The 26090-nt window shown below is 40.9% G+C and overlaps 1 protein-coding gene across 1 annotated transcript in view; it reads right to left on the reverse strand.

Annotated features, from left to right (window-relative positions):
* Nucleotides 1–26090, reverse strand: part of LOC145350898 (rho guanine nucleotide exchange factor TIAM2-like) — a 345497-nt gene that overhangs the window by 295008 nt on the left and 24399 nt on the right. The window contains exon 2 of the mRNA XM_080200337.1: nucleotides 2588–2643. The gene's annotated coding sequence lies outside the window, so the exon portion shown is untranslated. The remainder of the gene's footprint in view (nucleotides 1–2587; nucleotides 2644–26090) is intronic.

The following is a 26090-nucleotide window of genomic DNA, read 5'->3' on the forward strand; positions in this document are numbered from 1 at the left end:
TGAGCAAGAGGTCAGTGAGAGCATGCCCTCCACCCTGGATGAACTTGTATCTGGGGTTACCATTGCAGATGTCAGAGCAGCTTTCTCGAATGTCAACCCATGGAAAGCAACTGGCCAGATGATGAGATACCCAGACTTCCACTCAAATCCTGCGGTGGTATTTGCAGACATCCTCAACCTCTCTTTACAACCATCTCACCAACTTTTACAGATGCACCATAAAAAGCATTCTTTCTGGTTGCATGACTGCTTGGTATGGTTCCCGCTCTGCCCAACACCGCAAGGAAGTACAAAGGGTGTAGCACAATCCATCACACAAACCAGCCTCCCATCCATTGACTCTGTCTACATTTCCCACTGCCTCGGCAAAGCAGCCACCATAATCAAGGACCCCACGCAGCCCAGACATTCTCTCTTCCATCTTCTTCCATCAGGAAAAAGATACAAAAGTCTAAGGCCACATATCAACCAACTCGAGAAAAGCTTCATCCCTGAATGGACCTACCTCGCACTAAGTTGATCTTTCTCTACACTTTGGCTAGGACTGTAACACTACCTTCTGCACTCTCTTGTTTCCTTCTTTATGAACAGTATGCTTTGTCTTTATAACGTGCAAGAAACAATACATTTCACTATATGCTAATACATGTGACAATAACAGATCAAATCAAAGATGAAAAAAGGACCATCGATAAATGTCTGGCATTTTTCTTTTTAAAAGAGTATTTTCCATCTGTAACAAAAGTGCCACATTCTGGATGAACATATACGTGCACACAAAACATAGCACCCTTATATGCTATAGGTACCAAATGTTCAGGGCTCGTGGGGAGATTTCATAAGCTCCTGACCTGCCAGGGATAGGCATTTCTTAACTCTCTAAAATTTTCATCGATTGGGCAAGGTTTTCAATGAGTCAAAGATGTGGTTCGGTGAATTGGCCATGCTAATCGACCCTTAGTGTCCAAGGATGCGTAGGTTAGGTGATTTGGCATGATTGATGCATGGGGTTATGGAGATAGGGTGTGGGATTGGGCCTGGACAAGATGCTCTTTTAGACAGCATATTTGATGGGTTTAATTCAAATACTGAGATTGTACTGATTAGAAGTGGATGGGTGGGCAGCAGAAAAATGTTTTTGCTAGGATATGGTTCTAATTGTATTAGTCCCCTCAGTAACTCATCTGCATGTCTTTCTTGAGAGGTAAAGAGTGTCAATAAACTATTTAAATTGTGAAGAAAGGCCAGAGGACAACCAAAACCAGGCCTCAGCAATTTCAACAAATGAGTACCTTCGCCTCCAGAGTAACGACAGGGGAATGAAATTGGATGCAGTTTACATGGGCTTGAAGGTGGCAAAACATAACAGATTGCAAATCAAATAAAAGCTCAAAGAAATGAAGGGCAATTATTAACCAGAACAGTAGAGTGGTTAGGTAGCATAAGAGAAAGCATAGGCAAATCAGGTATCTACTTGAATTGGAAGGAAGTGCCTCCTGATGCCCCTGTAAGGGTATGATGGTGCTTAATGCATTCATATTATTTATTAATGACAAAGATAATAAAATAGATTCACGTATCTAAGTTTGCCGATGACACAAAAATTATTGCATAATAGGTAGTGTGGATGGGAGCATAAAATGACAAAAAGATAACTGACATTTAAATGAGTGAGGAAAATTGTGGCAGTTGGATTTCAAAAATACTGCCAGCAGTAGCTACTGTTAAGTAGGTCTGCTTGTTAAGACAAAACATTTCTGAAGTTATATGAGTGATCTACTTCCTCCTGCAACTGCCAGGCATGACACCCTTTTCCACCCACTTCCAGCAGGTTCTACTCACCAAATGCACATTGTGGGGGACCTGTTGTGATTCACAAATTTAACATGGAGGGGCTATCATGCATAAAAGTTTGATAATGCCATTTAAATGCATTCAAATAGGGGTCCTGATACTAAATGTCCGATGCCCATTACATCACTGGTGGGAAGCAGGGACAATCCAGCAGAAAAATCACACTGGCATAAAACCCATTTTGGAACGCCTGCTGGCTTTTCCACCCCTGGCAATGTTCCCAACCCACCCTAAAAAACTGGAGTGAACCCACTTACCCCACACTTTAGAACTTTTAAAAACAAAGTCATAATGATAATATTTTGTAGAAGGATAAATAATTAGGCCACTTAGTAATTTACCCTGGAATATTCCTTTAACAAAATATACCTTCCATAACATACGCAGAACAAGTTGGGAAGGTGTGAGGGTGGTGTGTGCAATGAAAGGGGAGAGGGATAATATAAATCTGGACAATCAATGATGTATACAGAAAAAAAAACATTAGTTACATATTAGTTAATTTACAGACTAATATTTTAGCACTAGTGTTGCACAACATATAGAAAAGTACTGAATACACTGAAATATTTAGCCTTCCAGTCATGTGAAAATTTTTCAAAAATGCTAAACATATGTCAGTTGTCTTTAAGTGTTCATAGTCTCAATTGTACAACACATATACTTTATTAAAGGGTTTCCAAACAAAGAAAATAAGGGCAAGGTTATTCAGCGTCACTGACGAGATGATTACCTTAATGGAAGTGGAGCCAGTCGTCTTACTCACGCCCACATGATTGACTGATGGCTCTGAAAGATAAACAGACAAATCAAATTACACCTCTAGTACTTAACTGAAGCTTAAAACAGAAATTTCATATAAAAAAAAGTCTTTCAAGGGCATATTGTAATCACTTGAATTTCCCTTTATAAGATCAACTTTTTGCCAGCTCACTGCACATATTTAACAAGTGTCATAGTACTGTGCCATTAACGGGAAAACAGTTCTGGATTTATTCTATGCTGATTAGGCCAGGAGCGTTCAAACCTTTCACGAGGGATCTTCTCTAAGTTATGCAAATTTTACAGCATGTTCCCCCATCCTACCACAACATAACTGTTTGCTCTCAAAACATTAGTTACAATTAAACGTATATATTTCTTTCATTTTCTTTTATGGAAAACTTGTTGCTGATGCTTGTTTTTACATCATTCTGTGGCCTCCCTCTACCCATAACTTCCTTGAGGGCCTGTAACCATCTGGATCTGTGCAATCCACCAATTCTGGCCTCTTGCACATCCTGTATTTTCGTTGCTTCACCACTGTTATCCGAGCCATTAGCTAGCTAGTGTTTCAAAGCTAAATCTCCCTGTCTCTCCACCTTTCTCCCTTCCTTTAAAATTCTCCTTAAAATTTGCCTCTTTAATTAATCTTTTAACTCCCAGCACTGATATTTTCTTTTCTGGCTCAGTGCTATTTTGTTTGATAACATGCGTGTGAAATGCATTTTCTGATGTTTTACTATTTTAAAAGGTGCTTTATAAATGAAAGTAGCAATTGTTAAATACGGGGAATTCCAGGACTCTGCATGTGACAGAAGGATTGCTCAGTAAAAAGAACAGAAATGTCCTGGAAATTTGTTTAAATCTGTTGCAAATTATCCAGCAGGTATCACTGGGTACTTTGAAGTTTCACTCAACTCAATATAATCATTCAGCTTCAGAAATTACAGCTTCAATTGTGCACTTTTTCCTGCCATTTTCACAACTTCCCAACAAATTTTGAATTCCCCTAAATTTCTAGAAGATTTTTTCCCATTGTTTTTAGAATCCTCCTTCTCTTGGCTGAAATTAGTAATTAAATACCACTCCTTGGAAGAATCGGGTGATTGACCAAATTGCCTTAATGACAATTTGCTCGATGCACTGAATGACAGATGCTCTGGCCAATCCAGTATCCCAGGAGCTCTTGGATTGGATTTATTATTGTCACATGTATTAGCGTGCAATGAAAAGTATTGTTTCTTGCACGTTATACAGATAAAGCATACCATTCAAAGAGAAGAAAATGAGAGAGGGCAGAATGTACTGTTACAGTCATGGCTAGGATTTAGAGAAAGTTCAACTTAGTGCGAGGTAGGTCCATTCAAAAGTCTGATGGCAGGAGGGAAGAAACTGTTCTTGAATCAGTTGGTAGGTAATCTCAGACTTTTGTATCTTTTTCCCGACGGAAGAAGGTGGAAGAGAGAATGTCCAGGGTGGCGTGGGGTCCTTAATTATGCTGGCTGCTTTGCTGAGGCAGTGGGAAGCATAGACAGAGTCAATGGATGGGAAGCTGGTTTGCGAGATGGATTAGGCTACATTCATGACCTTTTGTAGTTTTTTGCGGTCTTGGGCAGAGCAGGAGCCATACCAAGCTGTGATACAACCAGAAAGAATGCTTGCCATGGTAAGAGTTCTAGCTGACATGCCAAATTTTCTTAGTATTCTGAGAAAGTAGAGGTATTGGTGGGTTTTCTTAACTATAGTGTTGGCATGGGGGACCAGGACAGGTTGTTGGTGATCTGGATACCTAAAAAACTTGAAGGTCTCGGCCCTTTCTACTTCATCCTCTCTGCAAAGGCATGCCGGGAGGCAGGAGGGGCGGGGGGTGAAGGGGGGGAGGAGTCATTTATCTAAATTAAACTCCATCTGCCATTCGTCAGCCCATTGGTCCAACTGATCAAGATCCCACTGCAATCAGAGATAAACTTCCTCACTGTCCACTATGCCACCAATCTTGGTGTCATCAGCAAACTTACTAATCATGCTTCCTATATTCTCATCCAAATCATTAATACAAGTGACCAGGACCAGATGAGATCCAGGCAAAGATACTGAAGGAAGTGAAGGTAGAAATTACCAAAGCACAGTCATAATTTTTCAGTCTTCTTTAGACTCAGTGGCGATGCCAGAGAAATGGAGAATTACACTCTTGATCAGAAGCCCTGAAACTACAAGTCAGTCAATGAAGGGGAAACTTCTGGAAATAATAATCCAGGACTAAATTAATAGTCACATGAACAAGTAGAGGTTAATTAAGAGAGCTGGCACAAATGTACTAAGGGGAAATCAAGCTAGTCTTGGAGTTTTCTGAAGAGGAAACAAGAGAAAGTTGATGGAGCAATGCTGTCCATGTGGTGCAGCCAGACTTCCAAATGGCATTGATATAGTGCTGTACAATAGGCCTGTGAATAAAGTTAGTGCTCATGGATTAAAAAGAACATGAATAGGAACTTTACTGAATGACAGGCAACAGAGAGTAATGATTAACAGATGTTTTTCAGGCTGGATGAAGACTTGTAGTGGAGTTTCCCCAATGTTGAGGCCCTTGCTTTTCCTAATATATGTTAATGACCTAGACCTTGGTGTGCAGGGAACAATTTCAAAACTTTCAAGTGATATAAAATTTGGAAACATTGTAAACTGTGAAGAGGACAATGTAGAACTTCAAAAGGACATGGACAAGATAGTGGAGTGGGCAAATAGATGGCAGATGAAGTTCAATATGGAGAAAGATGAAGTGATTGATTTTAGGAGGAAGAGCATGGAGAGACAATATAAAATAAAGGGTACCGCTCTAGAGGAGGTTCAGGAGCAGACAGATTTGATATATATGTGCATAAGTAGTTGAAGGTGACAGGACAGTTAGAAAGCAATTAATATAGAACATAGAACAGAATATAGTACAGTGCAGTACAGGCCCTTCGGCTCTCAATGTTGCGCCAACCAGTGGAACCAATCTAATGACCCTCTAACCTAAACTATTCCAGTGTTATCCATGTGCCTATCCACTGACCATTTGAACACCCTTAAAGTTGGCGAGCTCACAACTGCTGCAGGCAGGGCATTCCACGCCCTTACTACCCTCTGAGTAAAGAACCTACCTCTGACATCCGTCCTATAATTACCACCCACTAATTTAGAGCTATGTCCCCTCATGTTAGCCATCACCATCCGAGGAAAAAGGCTCTCACTATCCACCTTATCTAACACTCTGATCATCTTGTATGCCTCAATTAGTCACCTCTTAACCTTCTCTCTAACGAAAATAACCTCAAGTCCCTCAGCCTTTCCTCATAAGACCTTCCCACCATACCAGGCAACATCCTGGTTAACCTCCTCTGCACCCTTTCCAATGCCTCCACATCCTTCTTATAATGCGGCGACCAGAACTGTACGCAATACTCCAAGTGTGGCCGCACCAGAGTTTTGTACAGTTGTAACATGATCTCACTGCTCCGAAATTCAATCCCTCTACCATAAAAGCTAACACACCGTACGCCTTCTTAACAACCTTATCAACCTGGGTGCCAACTTTCAGGGATCTACGCACATGTACACCAAGATCTCTCTGCTCGTCAACACTACTAAGAGTCCTTCCATTAGCCCTATATTTTGTACTCCTGTTACTCTTACCAAAGTGAATCACCTCACACTTTTCCGCATTAAACTCCATTTGCCACCTCTCAGCCCAGCTCTGCAGCTTATCTATGTCCCTCTGCAAAGTGTAACATAGAACATAGAACATTACAGCGCGGAACAGGCCCTTCGGCCCACAATGTTGCGCCGACCAGTCTTATTTTTAAAAAAAAACATTGACCCACTAATCTAAACCAATCCCTTTTCGTCCATAAACCTATCCACCAATCTCTTAAACATCCATCCTCACTGTCTACAACTCCTCCGACTTTGGTGTCGTCAGCAAATTTACTAACCCATCCTTCTACACCCTCATCTAGGTCATTTATAAAAATGACAAACAGCAGTGGCCCCAAAACAGATCCCTGAGGCACACCACTAGTAACTGAACTCCAGGCTGAATATTTCCCATCAACCACCACCCTCTGTCTTCTATCAGCTAGCCAATTCCTGATCCAAACTGCTAAATCACCCTCAATCCCATGCATCTGCATTTTCTGCAGTAGCCTACCATGGGGAACCTTATCAAACGCTTTGCTAAAATCCATATACACCACGTCAACTGCCTTACCCGTATCCACCTCTTTGGTCACCTTTTCAAAAAACTTGATAAGGTTTGTGAGGCACGACCTACCCTTCTCAAAACCACGTTGACTATCCCTAATCAATTTACTTCTCTCTAGATGATTATAAATCCTATCTCCTATAATCCTTTCCAAAACTTTGCCCACAACAGAAGTAAGGCTCATCGGTCCATAATTCCCAGGATCGTCTCTACTCCCCTTCTTGAACAAGGGGACAACATTTGCTACCCTCCAGTTTTCCGGCACTATACTTGTAGCCAATGACGACATGAAGATCAAAGCCAAAGGCTCTGCAATCTCCTCCCTAGCCTCCCAGAGAATCCTAGGGTAAATCCCATCCAGCCCAGGGGATTTATCTATTTTCATACTCTCAAGAATTGTTAACACCTCCTCCTTGTGTACCTCAATCCCGTCCAGTCTAAAAGCCTGTTTCTCAGTATTCTCCTCGACTACGTTGACATTTTCCTGCGTGAATACTGACGAAAATTATTCATTTAGTGCCTCTCCTATCTCTTCAGGCTCCACGCACAACTTCCCACTACTAATAAAGTGGGAAGTTTAATACATGCTACAACATGCTAATACAGCATACAATATCCTAGGCTTCATTAGTAGAGACATGGAGTACATAAGAACATAAGAAACAGGAGCAGGAGTAGGCCATCGAGCCCTTCGAGCCTGCTCCGCCATTCAATAAGATCATGGCTGATCTGAAGTGGATCAGTTCCACTTTCCCGCTTTCTCATTGGAGTAGGCCTGGAGTACAAGGGCAAGAAGGTTATGCTGAACTTTTACAAGATACTAGTTAGACCTCAGCTGGAATAACGTGCAGAGTTCTAGGCACCATACTATAGGAAGAATATGAATGCACTGGAGTACAAAAAAGGTTTATAAAAATGGTTCCAGGGATGAGCAACTTCAGTTATGAAGACTGATTACAGAAATTGGGACTGTTCTCCTTAGAGAGAAGTCTAAGAGAAGATTCGATAGAGGTGATCAAAATTACAAGGGGGCTGGGCAGAGTAGATACAAACTGTTCCTGCTCAGAAGATGATAGAGAATGAGAGAGTACAGATTTATAGTGATTTGCAAAAGAAGCAAATGTGATGTGAGAATGTTTTTCATACAGCGAATGGTCTAGGCCTGGAATGCACTGCCTGGAAATGTAGTGGAGAGGTTCAGTCAAGGCATTCAAGAAGGCATTTGTTTCTATTCAAATAATGAACTATGTGCAAGATTATGGGGAAAATATAGGTTAACAGCACCAAGTCATAATACTTATTTGGAGAGCCGGTGTGGACACTTGGGCCAAATGGCCTTCTTCTGCACTGTAATATGTACGTACAGTTGGGGCTAACCTTCCCAAACCTGCAACAGGTAATCTTCTGACACAAGGTTCCTGCAGAGCTACAATTCATCAAACCATGAGCCATCTCTCCCGCTCTCTTGTCCCTGCAGGGAAGGGTAATCTGTGGCTGTTGTGTACCAGTGATGGTGCATCCCTTTACAGGCCCAGTTTGGTCCTTCTCCAGTATCTCCTCTTGGAGTTATCCCTGATCTTGTTGCTGGTTTTCATGCGGACCCACTGTGGAATCGGTCAATTCTGCTTCATTTTCTTAGCGAGGAATCACTTGATCCTGAAGGTTTGGTGGAATGGCATGGCCGCACGTCCACTCCCACTCCAGGAGGAGGGATTCTTCCTCCGCTGTGGAAGAGGGATCGCCCACAGAGTGGCAGCGGGCCCCCTACCCCCCCAACCCAGAGAGCCATCTGAGCTCCCTCTCCCCCCCAGTACTCCCCCCAACCAGAGATCCATCTGAGCCCACCACCCTCCTCCCCCCCTCAACCAGAGATCCATCTGAAGCACCCCCCCCCCCAACTCCCACAGATGATGTGTCAGAGAGCCACTCTCTACACTTTCTGCTTTTTTTTCCCCTGCAACTGGTTTTAAGAATACATCATACAAACAACTAATGATATGCAAGTCAAATCCACACAAATGTAGTCAGGAACAGGAGGCATAGAATTAATGTGAATGGGTATTGTTTAATTAACATTCAAAGCATTTTCTCCTTGCATTTAAGTCATGTAATAATAGAAATAAAAACAGGAATCTGTTTTTTCATTCCCTGTATCCTTCCTGTAAAAACACATTTTAATAAAATAAATGGAGTCAAATATAAATTAAAAAACGCAGCTTATTAATGACACCACAATAATATGTGCATTTGTCAAAGTTCCACTGATGTCAACACCAGTCAAGCAGTCCAGTGATGTTTGTTTCTAAAATCCAAAATTTTGAAGACTACTTCTTCGTCCACAATTTGCTATAACTGTCAACTTTAAATTCATCTTCAAATTGCTCCTCTTTCGTTCCAGCTCTTTTCGGAACATGTTTCTGCAATTTTGTTTTCCTTTCAGCTTCTGGCAGAAGGGAAACATTGACTGGCATCGCATTAACTTTTTTAGGCTCCTTGTATCGGATATTGATAGTGGGCCTATCAGGTCGAACCACCAAAACAGGATACAGCCTGGCATAGACCCGCTTTCCAAAGGGAACTATTGATGTTGTATTGGAATTGTTCCGCCTGGGTGTGCTGACACAGGATACACAGCAGGAAGCAATCATACAGGGACATTCAGCTGTAAAGAAGCCACAACCCGCCAGAGCCATGCATTCCAGCCCAGCACCCGGGCGGGCTGCCTCCAATTTTTTTTGAACTGCACGGATCGGATCAGATCGGAGCCAGCAAGAAGCGTAAAGCGCTGAAATGAAGATTCCGAGCTCGGATCCATATTACACCCAGATCCGGTCCTTAGGCTCCAATTGTTAAAATCAGGCCCCATATCTTTGGGGCTGAAAGAGTTGTCTACTTATTAACATTTCCTGCATCATTTCAATTTGTCCTTTATAAAGGTGACTATTTCCCTTTTAGAAGCTATCATGGATTCTGTTCTCACCAAAATATCACCCCAGAAAAATGTGCTTTTGCAAATTTTTCTCTGATTTCTCACTTGTTTTGTAGTTGATTTACAATTGATGCTTTCTAGTTACTAACTCATTGACCAGTGGAAATATTTTTTACCTTATTCTTGTTTAAACCTCTCTAATTTGAGCAATTCCAACAAATTTCTCATCTGCTTTGTTCCAATCCAGATCCTGTAAGTCTTTCAAATAAAATCAGTCATCCTTGTTCCATAAAAATTAAAAGTTATAAGAGATTAAAATATCTGGATTTTTTTATATTCACAAATCAATATCAGTGCCATGGTTTTAAAACCAATTGTTCTTTGGATTCCAATTGTTTATTAATTGTTCATTTCAAAAAGGGAAAAAAAAATTTCTCCATCTCATGGGTTAGCAGAAGCAATACCCAAATTGTCCTTTGATGTTTACCATTATAGCCAAGCACTTGAGGTCACCTCAGAGTAGCAGACTCAGCTCATGCTCCCATCAGTGCTTTTCACAAGGATCCATCTGGTCAATATACACATGGGCTCATGAATCAGTATAGTTCTGCAGTAGCTGCAGGTGACCGACTATTTGAAACCACAGGGGTGATGTAAATCAGGCTCAAGACCAGCTCAAGCTGACAAAAATCAATAGCTTTTGTGAGGTGATAATAAAATGAAGTGATCTATTATGCAAGAATAGACGCAGCATGAGGTACTAAACATTTATTTACTTCTAGCAGGTTCTGTTTAACTTAGAACCAATTCCATGATGCTTAAATGAAATATCACTTTAAAGTCCATACTTAAAGGGTTGGTGGCCCAACGCTGAATATTTTGCTTCACCAGCAATTGAATGGAAAATATCCCAAACTGGCTAGCAATTTGATTTTCTGTTTCATGTGAAATTAATTTTGAATGAACTGAATCCCTAATCAGACCCTGACAAAATCAAAGCAATTACTTTCAATTGGCAATTTATGATATTCCCCGGGTTAATCATTCCTATATAAATGTTGTAATTTGAAGTAGAGCCTGCAGTGACAATTCAACTTTGACATTGTCTATATCTGCCACGTAAGTTCTTCCCCAGCTGCAAAGGGAGATAATCTGTGTACCATAAATGGTTCACATAAAAGTCTCAATTTAAATCCAAAAGCCTCATTTAGCCTCATTTATCTTGGTGTAACCTTGTTGAAAACTTCAAAATTATTCACACCTGTTTTTCTGCCTGTGGTACATAACTGCAATCAATTTAGTCATATTGGAAAAATTGTCAACAAAACATTAATTTTCAGAATAATATGCTCACTTATGCAGCGTATGGGTAATACCGGACACCTGATTTATCCTTTTTCTAGAATTTCATTTGACAGAATAAATGCACCTTTTTACCAGAACAATGCCAAGAAATCTCAAGGGAAAATTCAACTCTAAAAAAAATGAGGAACTGTATGTCATAATTGCCTACCATCTAAATTCTAAAATAAAAACCAACCTATTGTAGTTTGAGATACTGGCCATCTTTATTTAGTCCAGAAACTAAATGCTCAGAAATGAATCTTCATACATTCACCAAAAAGAACTCTGCAAACTACAGCATCCAAATAAGGTTAGCATTCAATATTTTTTTCACTAGTATCAACAAGGACTCAATCAAGCTATTTCCAGAAAAGACCAGCCAGGGTACAAACAGCTGAAAAAGCGTTAACACTTTTCAGCAGGGGATGATATTTATTGTGCTTCAAAGGGGAAGTTCCCGCCACAATCAATTCCACCCATCCCCTCCTTAACCATCGGGAACAGCAATTAGCACATTCAATTCAAAAACTTCCATCAAAACAGCTAAAATTCAAAATCACCATGTGGACAACATTGCAGCAATGAAGATGAGTGATTTAATTTTCATTACAGGCAGTTCCGTTTGACTTTTATTGACCAGAACACCCATTTTATTCCGTTTCTTTTGCTTAACAATTTGTTATTTTGTTCTTTTCTTACACTCCCCTCATCCCCAGACAGAGCAACAGACTCTCTGAAGTATACCCAATGGTATTAGGGGAATTCAAAGCACAGGAGTATACTAAAATAAGCCCATCCAATGTATTCAGGCTCCAAAAATGGACCCTCCTAATCTCCAATTATAAAATCTTCATCCTTGTTTCCAAATCTCTCCATTGCCTCCTTCATCCTGATCTCTATGTCCTCAAGCCCTATAGCAATTTGTATTTGTATAGCATATTTAATGTATTCAAACATCCCAAAGCACTTCACAGGACTGTTAGCAAAACAAAATTTGACACTGCACCACATCAGGAAATATTGAAAAAAGGCACAAAAAATCATGGTCAAAAAGGGGGAAGTTTTAAAAGCAACTTAAAGAGGAGAACAGTAGTGCAATTGAGCGGCTTAGAGGGGGAATTCTAGAATTTACAGCCAAGGCAGCTGAAGGCATGACCACCTATTGTGTCATGATTAAAATACGAGGCAAAGCATACAATGTTTTGTTAAATCCAAAACACAGGAGGCCAAAATAATAACAAATAACTCAGAACTGTAAGGTTGGAGGAGATTACAGATAAAGGGAGATGTGAGATTCTAAAAGGGATTTGAAATCAAGAGTGACAGTGTTAAAACTGGACCACTGGACCAGAAGCCAGTGTAAATTGGCATGGGAAAGGGTGAACAGGCCTTGGTTTGAGTTAGAACGTGGGCAGCAGAGTTTTTGGTGAGCGCAAGCTACTATTGGGTGGAATATGGGAGGTTATCTAGAAAAGCATTGGATAATGCCACTGAGGGGCAACATATAGTTCAGAAATTGGAAGGGGCCATGAATAGATCCTCTCGGACTCCAGAGATAATGAGCAAGAATGAGAAGAGAAGCTGTTGCAAGTGTTTTCCTGGCTACAATTGGATAGTTAACAATGGAAGCACACGAGGTCAGTCCCACTCAATGATGGAGGAGAGGTTCTGGAAGAAGATAGTGTGATCTATGGCTGCAAACAGGCAAAGAAAAAATTGAGGAGGGTGAGCTTATCATTGTGACAATCACACAGAATATCATTTGTGATTCTGAATAGGGTCAAAGCCTGATGGGCATGCATGAGTGATGGGCCCAAATCTAGGAAGCAACATGCATTCAAGGATTTGAAAGGAAAGCAAGTTGGAGACAGGACTGTGGGTTACAAGTACAAAGAACTCATGAGTAGGTTGCTTTTGAGGAGTAGACTGACTACATCAGAAGGGGAAAGAATCAGTATCTGAAAAGTGGGTTTGTTAACAGTAACCGTTGGGAGATCAGCAGTTTGTGGGGACTAGGGTCGAGGGAGATGGATCTTACAGACAAGATGAGCCCTGAGATTTGATAGGAGAGAAACAATAGAAATGTACAAGGCTATATACAAGAGTTGTATTACAGTGCTGAACAGTGGCCACACCAGGTGGGTCACAGGAGGAGGTTGGAGGTTGACCAATGCAGTCCTTTTAACACAAAATCACTATAATCAGTTTCTGGTATCCCAACAAAATATTACCAGCTGATTACAATTAAAATATGAATACAAAATTAAAGCAGTGGATACATCACAGAACAGAGAAACAGCAGAGACACGTAAACAGATCCTCAGGTGATACTTGTGCTCCTTCAAGTGTGGCCTCCAGCATACCCCTAATTTTTTCACACCACTGCTGGCAATCATGCCTCCAGCTGCTTGGTTCAAAGCTCTGGATTTCTCTCCACCCCTCTTTTACGATGTTCCATAAAATCACTCTCTTTGACCAAGCTTTTCATTACCCGCCTTAATAGTGCCCATTTGTTCAATATTTGCTTCTGTCAAATGTCTTAGGACTTTGAACTACATTAGAGGCGCTACTTAAAGGCAAGTTCTTTTTGTCATTGTGTTATTTGGCCAGAGGCGTTTTATGTACTTCCGTTAAGCCGTACAATGTTTTGTTAAATTCAAAATACATACAGGTTGTTACATAATGCCTCTGCAATGAATTATGGGGCACACCATTTGGCATCCAAACCAATTTGCAATTGTACCACAATGAGGAAAGGTTTATTTCTGTTTACCTCTCTCTGCACTGAGGATAGTTCAGGATTATTACACTGTATATTAGGAACTGACTTTCAGCCATATCAATGTTTTTTCATGATGTACAGCAGTATAAGGAAGGCACAGTTCTGAAGCTACAAACGCAGCAGACCAATACTGTGCTCAGTTCTGGTCGCCTCATTTCAGGAGGGACGTGGAAGCTATTGAAAGGGTGCAGAGGAGATTTACAAGAATGTTGCCTGGATTGGGTGGCATGCCTTATGAGGACAGGTTGAGGGAGCTCGGTATTTTCTCCTTGGAGAGACGAAGGATAAGAGGTGACCTGATTGAGGTGTATAAGAAGTTGAGAGGTATAGATCGGGTGGATTCTCAGAGGCTTTTCCCCAGGGCTGAATTGGTTGCTACGAGAGAACACAGGTTTAAGGTGCTGGGGAGTAGGTACAGAGGAGATGTCAGGGGTTTCACTCAGAGGGTGTTGGGTGAGTGGAATCGGATGCTGTTGGTGGTGGTGGAGGCAAATTCGATAGGGTCTTTTAAGATACTTCTGGATGAGTACATGGGACTTAATAGGATTGAGGGTTATATGTAAGCGTAGTAGGTAGGGATATGATCAGCGCAACTTATGGGCCGAAGGGCCTGTTTGTGCTGTAAGTTTGCTATGTTCTATCACTGCAGCAATGCAATGCAATTCTTAGGTGCTAAAACCTGGTTTGCAGCAAGCTCGGAACCACATTCATATCCGTCATGGGAGTTCAGAGCACACTTACACTCGAATTTGAACAAAGCTAGACAATCAACTATTCTATGCTACATAGCAACATCTCCACCAGAGTGAATTTGCCAAATAATCAGCGTTCTCTTCCCATGCAGTACAAATTATTATTCTGCTTTGGCCATTTTTTGCAAACTATCCTGATGAGTACAAGACAAGTGCTGCTTGAATAGCGCAGCGGGCCAAGAAACGTAAACGGGAGGGCTGTATAGCGGGATTCACGACCGCATCCAGCCGACTGCAACTTTCTCAGGCCATTTTCATGGTGTAATCAGCCCCATGTGAGGCTGATTACAATATTTAAATCACCACTTCCATATCATCAGCAAGCCTGGGATGGTTTTGGGGATTAAAGCTGGTCCCCCGAGGTGTAGTGACCTCGCTGGTGGAAGCAGAGGCAATTGAGGCCTCCCCAGGAGGCCAGGGGCAGTGCCAAAGGGGCAGAGTGATTGGCAGCAGTGGTGGGGTGGCAATACACACACTGCCACAGCGATTGGTGGTGGGCGGGGTGAGGAAAGCTTTCAGGAGCTAGTGATGGCAGGCCAGTGCTCTTGGGCAAACTCCTGATAGATTGGTGCATATGCAGAGACCCACTCAGCCCACTGATGCTGGCCTCCAGGGTGAGATTAGGTCCTGCCTCTCTCCCCTTATCGGTGTGAATTCTCCAGTGGACTCTGTGATGGATAGAGTGCCAGAAATTCAACTGCCTAAGCGCCGAAGAAATGGACAGGAAACTCTCCTGTTTTCTTGCCCATTGGGCACTTAGTTTTTTTGACAAAGAAAATTGCTCCCATCATGTCTCTTTTTCAGCAATATTCAAGATCTGGCTTACCAAAATTATTCTTCTGGGAAAGGCAAAATATCAATCAAATGAGGTTGCAATTTAAGCTACTTGGGTATTGTTTTGCAGAATCATAGAATCCCTACAGTGCAGAAGGAGGCCATTTGAACCATTGAGTCTGCACCAACAACAATCCCACCCAGGCCCTATCCTTGTAACCCCATGTATTTACACTGCTAGTCCCCCTGACACTGAAGGACGATTGAGCATGACCAAACTAATTGGAACGTGGGCAGAAACTGGAGCACCTGGAGGAAAACTGCGCAGACACGGGGAGAACGTACAAACCACACAGGCATTCATCCAAAGCCGGAATTGAACCCGGAGTCCCAGGCACTGTGAGACATCAATGCTAACCACTGTGCTACCGTGCTGCCCCAAATGATTGAGTACAAATATGAAAAAAGACAAATAAAGGTAATGCTACATAAAATCATAGATCTCAAAAGCGTTTGGCCCTTTGAGCCTGCTCAGCCAATTAATAAGATTAGATGGCTGGTCTGGTTCTGGTCTCAGCACGTTAATATTCACCAACTGAACTGGGAGGTTCTTCCACTTTTTCGGAAATGTTGATTTAACTGGGATAGTCCAAATCAAAAAGCAAACAGGAACCTCCACATTCACTTTCACTGGCTTCAACAATAGTTGACAGTTCATTAAAGGAAGTCAACATTCTCTTTTAAAATGATTCATTCTTCAAGGGAAATCATTTCTTGCCTTCAAAAGCCATTAATGTGCTTTTATAATATATTATTGACAAACTCTCATTTGTACAAAATGTACACATGAAATCAAAAATAGTTTCAAGTAAAATGCAACTTAATGCTTCTTGACTATTCAGGCTCAATCCATTTTTCACAGGGTGTGCATATCCTTGGCTAGGCCAGAGATTTTGTTATCCAGCACTAATTGTCCTCAAGTAGATGATGGTGAGCCACCTTCCTGAACCACTGCCGTCTATTTGCTATGATGAGAGGTCACACGACACCAGGTTACAGTCCAACAGGTTTATTTGAAATCACAAGCTTTCGAAGCACTGCTCCTTCATCAGGTGAAGTGCTCCAAAAGGTTGTGATTTCAAATAAACCTGTTGGACTATCACCTGTAATCGTGTGACCTCTCATCTTGTCCACCCAAGTCCAACACCGGCATCTCCACATCATGTCCATTTGCTGTAGTGCTCCTAAAGTGCTGTTAGGAAAGGAGTTCCATAATTTTGACCAAGTAACAGTGAAGGAAATGTGAAATATTTTCAAGTCAAAATCGCATGCAACTTGCAGGGGAACTTGCAGGTGGTGGTGTTCCCATGCAACTGCTGCCCTTGTCCTTCAACATGTTCAAAGTCTTGGGTTTGGAAGGTGCTGCCAACAAAGCAACTTTGACGAATTGCTGCAGTACATCTCATATACAATACGATAATAATAGCAGGAGATAGTTACCTCCACAATAGTATGACACAATGTCCAAAGCCAGACCAGGAAAACAGAGGTTTATTTCACAAAATTCAAATTTGACCATTGACTGCGGAGGGATTCGAGCCAAGGACCCTAGACCCAAGGTTTGTGGATTACCAATTCAGTGACCTCACAAGGCCACAAGGACTCTTTTTTTCTGTTTTTGTCCATCCTTTCCACTGTACCTCCAAAACGTGGGGGGGGAGGGGATGCATCACTGTACATCAGAAAACTCACTCTTGTGAAATAAAGGTGACGGGTAAACTCGCCATAGTCCCAGATGACCATAGGCTGCTCTCTCCTTTGAGGGGGAGAACTGACTGGTGGTGATTTAACCTGAAGATCACCACACCTCAGGCAAGTGGCAGGTTTGAGAAGCCAAGCCTTCATAAAATAATCTTAGTCTGTGTGGAAATTGAACCCTCGCTATTGGCATCCTTCCGCATCATAAACTAGCCAATTGAGCTAATATGTAGTAAGTGAATAGAGAAAAAAGTTACTGAAGCATTTGTGTGTGACTAGCTGTCCAAGGACAAATGGTTACACAGGAACATAAGAAATAGGAATAGATAATTCAGCTCCTCCAGCATTCCACAAAGCATGGCTGATGGGACTGTGGCCTGAAATCGTTTTTCCTGCCTGCTCCCCATAATCACTGACTCTCTTGTCAATCAAAAACGTATCTATCTTAGTCTTGAATTTAATCAATGACCCAGTCTCCACTGCTCACTGCAGAAGGGAACACTAACAATCCTCCGTGACAAGAAACTCATCCTCATCTCCATTTTAAATGGGAGACTTCTAACTCTGAAATTTTGAAACTTGCCCCCAAGTTCCAGATTCCCTCACAATTGGGGGGTCCTCTCAGCAACCATCTTGTCAAGTCCCCTCAGAATCTTGTTTTTGGTCTTATATGATCACAGCATCGGGTGCAACCAAGCAGCACCACAGCTAGTCTGAAAGCACAAAAAAACTGCATCCTGGAAATCTGAAATTAGACCCAAAAATACCTGACATGAACAGATAGCTAATGTTGGGGATATGAACCTCTCAAAACAGCTCTGATGGTGGGTATATGTATTATTTAATTTGCCTGGCTCCAATAGTATGTCTGCTTATAGGTTCTGTACTTGCACCCATAGATGAGCACATTCAAATAGTCTCTTCGAAGTGGTTACGAATGAAATATTGAGAATGTACAGGCAGGGGTAACCACACAGTATAAAATGCTGCAATCAATGACAGGTCACTGTCACTGAATTGGAGCCATATTAGAATTAGCATGTAATCCAAGCAATGTAAGACTTTGAGCACTTCTCTTTGGAGTTAGATCTGGCCTGGGCACCAGAACTGTACTACAGCTTTGGCAATAAACCTCTTTGCAATGATGCCAAAATAGCAGAAAATGCATTCTATAACAAAGAACTAATGGCATGTAAACTGTAATTGCCAAGTACACTCTGGGATTCCAAAGTATAAATTGATAATAGTGTTTAGTCATGCAGCACAAAATAAACCAAACAATAAGTTTGCATAAAACATGTTTAAGATTAAGAGATATCACAGTTTCCTCTTTGGAGAATGCACTAACTAGCTTTGTTGTACAGTAGTTTGCTATTTGCAATAACAAACTCATAAGCAGGTGCAAATTTTTACTTATACGCTTTTGCCACCTAATACAATTCAATCACTCAATAATATTTAAACAAAGCTACTCATTAATATCAGTGACTCTACATAGATCAAATGAAATTGCTTTATTTTTGGGCCATCTTTCAATTACAGAAAGCATAATTATATTGTATGCCTTTTGTTCCTGGCAATATTATACACAGCAGTGTTAAGAGGCTTAGAATGTAACATAGGCAGATGTAGACTGGATCACTTTGCTTTAGGCAAATTATATATATACATTATATTGCAAAATATTAATTTCCTTAGCCATCAGTGACATCTAAGATTAGTGGCACTGCTCCTGTTTTCACATTGTCAAATGAATCTACGTCCTGGGGAGGAATCACTGCCAACAGCATACAGTGACAAAGGCCAAGGGAGTGCCTGCAATGTGGAGTTAGAGGAACTGAACTCATAAATACAATTACCCAAATATTCTCAACTTAACTAAGCACGAAGGCACAAAAACAAAAATTACTAAGGAAGTGGTGTGTTGGAATAATGTACAACACATTACTAGAGGGTGGGCCCACCTGCCAAATTTATTTCATTACTGATTTGGCCTTGCATATATTTTTAAGTGTAAGATCTGTGAAATACAACTGCTCAGAAATCATAAACAGACACAGAGGATGAGGATTTCACTCTCATCCCAAATTTCCTCCCTCTGTACTCTGGTCTACGTTTCAGTGATGGAACTTGCTCAATGTTAAGAAGGTTCACATAAGCCAATGATACTGAAAATGTATTGCCGGGCTGTACAGTTGAATTGGAAGTTCAGTCCAGCTGGGCCTGGAACAAAGCTAATATATCTGTCTGCATCACTGAGTTCAGTAAAATTAGTCTATTACGATATGGCTGAAAATCACTGCAAATAATTTACTCGGTTAACTTTTAATTTTCATGCTTCTGTTTTCCTTTAGACAGAATGCTGCACAACATGTCGAAAAAATGTGTAGCCAGTGAGCTGCATGCTAGTTTTCACGGCTCAGCCAGAGCTCAGCAAAAAAGAAAATTTTGTCCGATGTTTCAATGCCCTATAAGTTCAGTAGCTTCTCGCAGTTTATTCATATATATTTAAACAAGGAAACAACTTGTCAATAATGACCATGAATAGAACATCATAATCAATAGCTTCTTATATATTATCAGATTGAAATAATTAATCATACTGCCTGTTGCTCTTTTCTGTGCATTGTATGGAATTTGACTAAGATAGCTGTTAACCTTCCCAAAAAGCTGTGCAAATGTGCTAACACGCCGCGGGTCCAGAACCGATGGTGCAAGAGATAAAACAGCCAAGCCCAAAATGGTTCCTTTAAGACATGTTTGGCTGTTGACAATCTTAAAGAGGCTTTGCAATGCAACAAATGGGCCATGCACAACAAAGGGAAATCCGAGAGAGCTTTGCTCTGAGTATTTACATGCACATGCAAAGCTGTACTGCCCAGCAGTAATTCTATTAATGTTCTGTGTACAGACAGCAGCAGCTATACCCCAATCAATAAAAAAACTCTCATCTTGACCAAATGGACAAGTAAAATGTGTTTTTATACCCATTTCATATTATATGGCACTGGGTAAAAATCTAGGATGCTATGAAACACCCAGTGGAGCAGGCTTGACTCTCAGACCAGGTTTCCTTCTCTCTCTTTCTGATCTTGGGTTCTGCGTACGTCTATCATTACGTGGCAAGTGGCTGCCGCCGCTGCTTCACAGCGCCAGTGACTCGGGTTTGATTCCGGCTTTTTGTGATTGGCTGCACTGAGTTTGCACCTCCTCCCCATGTCTGCATTGGTTTCCTTCAGTTTCCTCGCACAGTCTAAAATTTCTAGGTTAGGTGGATTGGCCATGCTAAATTGCCTCTTAGTTTCCAAATATGTGTAGGTTAAGCAGATTAGCCATGGTAATGGCTAAGTGGATAGCCTAGCAGGAATGCTCTTTCAGAGAGTAGCTGCAGACTGTTGGCCTCATTCTGCACTGTAGGGGTTCTATGGTTCTACTTCAGGGTGTGGTTGATAGTTGGCCAACCAACCAATAGTTCATTGATAGGAGCTGGAAGGATCAACCCATTACCAGGGCTAGAATTCAAGCATTTAAGATTCACTCTGCAATCCAATGCCATAACAGAGAAGTTGGATCTTAGCTGGGCAGGCAGTAATGATCTGTGCTGGTAAGAAATATGAGTTTAACCAGTACTTCTTCACATGCTTGGGAGAGGGAGGTGGCGAAGGGTCTCAGCTACCGGCACAGACTTCAGTCACCACGTCATTTCATCTGAATTCTTTTCTTTAAATTCCCCACATTTCTAAATTGTATTCCTTGTATCATATCTTCGGCAAGTCTAGCAGCATCTATTGTGAGAGAAATAGATTTAACTTTTCAAGTCCAACACGAAAAATCATATTAGGCTCAGAAAAATTAACTGACCTCACAGTATTGCTTTTTAAACCAAGATCAAAATCAGGCAGAATTCTTAAGAGTAGTCATTTCAGTCTTACAAAGTCAGAAAAAGCAGTACACAAAAGTACTCAGCACACAAAAATAGGGTAAGGTACCATACTCCATCAATTTACAAATGAATAGTTGAGTCAGCAGGCATTAGTTTCAGTCACGACCCTGTGTTTGGTTAGCCAAACAAAATTTGGATTCACATTTTGTTTTCTGAGATTTTAAAATCTTACTCTTCCAGTATACATATGAAAGAACACAAGGGAACCTTACCTCCAGTGCACGTCAGGAAACTGCATACAGCCAGCTGAGATTTCAAAAAGGAGGCTTGGCAGAAATTTTAGCCCATTGCCTTTCCTTCCAAAAGCTTACATCTTGGTTATTGCTTTTGTGTTTAATTGAAAAGGAGATGAAATGCGTTTCCACTTGGACCACCCAGTTTCAGCATCAAGCACAGAGTATTTTTTTAAAACTCCCTTTCCTGACAAAATACTTTATGCCCAACTCAGAACAACCCACAAATCCATGAAAGTGTTCTTTCATTTTTCAAAGCAATTATTTTAATTTTTCTTCTTGGGAGGGCCAAAAATTGCCCAAATTCACCATGCAAGTCTCTTACAGCTAAATAACAACAGAAACTTTCATGCAGTTATTCAAACCCAGAAACTGGACAAACAAAATTACTGCACCAGCTAATACCCAAATAGAACTTTAATATATCTTATATATTGTAAACCAATACATCTCTGCGCAGTGTCAAATCATCAGAGGCATTTGGGAGATTTTCCCTCTCCTCTATCCTGCACTACAAACAAGCAACACCTATCTTATAAAGCTCCACAATCTGGTTAAATAACCCACTGTGTGGCAACCTTTTCGTTATTTTATCTTTGCTGAATGAAGCTGTCCATTTTAATATACAACAGTAACAGGTCAAAACTGGCAATGAGGATGGGGTCCAAAAGGAATCTAACAAAATGACTGCGATTTTAGATGTTTCTAAACCACAGGATACATTGCAACTATGTTTTTTGGAACTCAGTTATTATGGAAAATATAGTCCAAATCTGACTACCATATTAAAACCATTCCATGGATTATTGTGTGCAAATCAACAATGCATTGGACAATAAAATGCTGTGAAAAAATGTATAATGAAGTAAAAAATATGCTAACAAAATCAGAATTTTTACTTCATTTTGACCCTAATTTGAAAATACAACCTGCATGGGACACATCACCCTATGAGGTTGGTGCAGTTGTCTCTCAGAATGCCAAATGGAGACTGAAAGCTTTCACTTCAAGAACGTTGACAAGCACTGAACAAAATTATGCTCAATTAGAAAAGGAAGTCCCAAGTATAATTTTTGGAATCAAGTGATTTCATCACTACATGTATGGAAGGCATTTTATATTGTTAATAGACCACAGGCCTTTAACAATGGTTTCTGATCCATACGAAGGAATGCCATCTCTAGCTATGAGTCGGAGAGGGTGGTCCTTCATCCCGTCAGCGCATAATTATAAGATTAAATACAGAAGATCTGAGCAACATGTGAACATCAAATTTGGGACAATGCCAAACACAGAAGAACTATGTAAAAATTCTATACTTTTCCCAAGTCGATGGTGTACCTGTTACAGCGTCTCAAGTGCAGATCAAGGTCAGATTTGGTGATGGGGAAAGACACGGACATGATCTTGAAAGGATGGAATCTGGAATTCAAGCTGTACTGAACAAAGGAACTTGAGTCAACGGTACTTCTGTGGTGAACTAGAGTGATCATTCCTCCATTCTTGTGGAGTCGTATACTGGATCAACTCCACGAGGAACATCTAGCAGTTACATGTACAAAAAAATCTCACGGAATTATTTTTGGTAGCCTGGACTAGACTCTCATATTGAAGAAAGAGTGGGACAGTGTCAGTCTTGTACTTGGATACAAAATACTCCACCTCTTCAACCACTTTACACATAGGATTGGCCAAGACAAGAACATAAGAACTTAAGAAATAGGAGCAGGAGTAGGCCATCTAGCCCTTCGAGCCTGCCCCGCCGTTCAGTAAGATCATGGCTGATCTGAAGTGGATCAGTTCCACTTTCCCGCTTTCTCCCCATAACCCTTAATTCCCTTGTCTATCAGAAACCTATCTACCCGTGACTTAAATATATTCAACGAGGTAGCCTCCACCATTCAACGGGCAGAGAGTTCCAGAGATTCACCACCCTTTGAGTGAGAAGTTCCTCCTCAACTCCGATCTAAACTGCTCCCCCCCTTACCTTGAGGCCGTGCCCTCTAGTCCTGCTATCCTTTCTAAGCAGGAAGAATCTCTCTACCTCTACCCTATCTATCCCCTTCATTATCTTTTACGTCTCTATAAGATCCCCCCTCAGCCTTCTAAACTCCAACGAGTACAGACCCAGTCTATTCAATCTTTCCTCATAGGCTAACCCCCTCATCTCCGGTATCAGCCTAGTGAATCTTCTCTGCACTCCCTCCAAGGCCAATATATCCTTCTGCAAGTGCGGCGACCAAAACTGCACACAGTACTCCAGCTGCAGCCTCACCAGTGCCCTGTACAGTTGCAGCAAGACCTCCCTGCTTTTATATTCTATCCCCCTCGCTATACAGGCCAACATTTCATTCACTTTCTTGATCACCTGCTGCTTGATCACAAGCTTGGCAAAGAGTACATATAGATTTTGTTGAAGAATATATGTTCATCATCCGAGTGGAAGCATGTTCCAAACAGCCTGAAATCATGATGCTGTTGCCAACGACTACTGAAATGACAACTGAACAACTAAATGAAGCACCTGTACAGTATCGCAAACCGGAACAATTAGTGATATTGGGATGTTCACATCAAAGGAATTTGTGGACTACCTCAAGAACCATGGCATACAGCATATCAAAACTGCATCTTATTATCCTTCCACCAATGGATTGGCGGAGAGGTTGGTACAGTCATTAAGAATGTGATTAAAGCATCAAAGGATGAAGGATCCTTCACCAAAAGAGTAAACAGCTTTCTCATATCCAATAGAAACACAGCCCTGCAACAATCCAAAACTCACCAGCAGTATTGTTTTTAAAAAGTTGAGAACCAAATCTGGTTTGCTCTTACCACTTTCTCCCATAGTAAGACAACAGCAACAAAACCAAGTTACTCACCATGAACAGACATCAAAATCAAGAAGTTTTGATCAAGAAGAAAGAGTTTTAGTTTTAGACAAAACCACTCGTCTGCCACAATACTCGCAAAGACAAGTAAAAAAAATCAATGATGAGAAAGATTAGAGAAAGCACAGAGGACAAATCCTTGCTTCAAAAAGAGAATTGGTAGGGTTGGTATCTGAAAGGCCAACATGTGACATGAAACCCCATGGCCTGACCATGATTAAGTCGAGCTCAGATTCTAAACAATTGAACCAACAGCACCTGGAGAAGCTAAAGAACAACCAACTTTCTGAGATGATATGTGTGAGCCAAGTGGTGAATAGACTGACGAAAGCAACAACTCTGGAACAATTGATGCTGCCGAAGTGAAAGCGAAGTCCACCTAAAAGACTCTCATACTGATTCAAGTATAAAAAACTTCATATAATGCTACTTGATAAAATAATTATTGTTCTTAGTGAGTAAAAGACAAGTTAATGTTAATTGTCATACTACTTGAGTAAAGGGGGAGGGATGTGATGTATTGTAACCAATACATCAGTGAAGTGTCACATGATTATGTGGTGACATCAGAGACAGATGGTAGATTTTCCCTTTCTTCCATCCTGAACTGCAAACAAACAACAGCTTTCTTATAAAGCTCCACAATCTGGTTAAGTAACCCACCTTGTGGCAACCTTTTCATCCTTTTATCTTTGCTGTGTAAGTGAGCTGACCATTCCAATGAACAACAATGTATACTAACGAATCTTTGATGCACAGTCAGTCTGCAGCAACTGTTGGTCAGCCTGAGGCGCCAGGCCACAGTTGGACACACAAGAGAAAAAGCAGGAAATTGAGGGAAACCATCCAGCAGTTCCCACCTTCCTTAAACTGTTGGGTTTCCCAAGGTCTAAGAGACCCAGCCAGTCAATGTTAAAATTAAACATAGAAAATCATAAGCAAATAGCCTCATTAAAATATCTAAATGACAAGACCTACCTCCTGAGAGAGGGGTGGTAAACTGCACCAGTCAGTCAATCTGTTGAAACTGGGAGTGGATTGGTTCAGTTCATAATTTTAACCCCACCTGATACAAATGCAACATTTTTGGGGCTTTAAAATCATCCCATTGTCGCAAAGACATTTAAAGCAGCATCTGAAACTCAAGCACTCAAAATCTAACTATAATAGTTGTAAAATCTGAAATAATTGGCAAATCAAATGGCATCTTTAAACCTATTAGTCGGTCAAGTCCTGCAATATACACTGTTTCTATTTATTCAATACAGGACAATGGCAGAGGTTAACAAACAGATGTGCTGTTTGTAACTACACTCAGTACATATCAAAACCAATAATATTCCAATGATCTTTCAATTTAGGAACTGTTGCAGGTAGGATGAACCAACTGCCTCTTCTATGCTGGACTAACTAAATCTCCCTCCAAAACCAGTCCAAATATATATCCACATACCGCTGCTTTTGAATGCAAAATCCTTTTATCCATTCCAGGCAGTTGGCACAACACTATTAACTCGATTTCTTTTTTAAGCAGTCACGGTATACTGTGCCAGTTTTAAAATCTGTTCCTTTTGTAACGCTGCCAAACAGCAATTGACTTTTAAATGACAGAATGATTTATGTTTCAGTTGGAGGCTGTAATGTAAGTTTTAGGTCACACATGCTTTCTACCAAATTTTCATTGAAACATTGTGTAGGGACACTCTGAAGATCGGATGCCAAGTTATTTGTTTCAAAAAGGTGGCTCAGGTATTTGAATCTTTCCTTGTACAAGTCTGCTCGAGAATACTATTGGCTTTTGTTATGCAATCATGATTATAAAAGG

This window comes from Carcharhinus amblyrhynchos, chromosome 12, assembly GCF_965287045.1.
Source record: "Carcharhinus amblyrhynchos chromosome 12, sCarAmb.v2.hapA, whole genome shotgun sequence".
NCBI classification, from domain to species: Eukaryota; Metazoa; Chordata; class Chondrichthyes; order Carcharhiniformes; family Carcharhinidae; genus Carcharhinus; species Carcharhinus amblyrhynchos.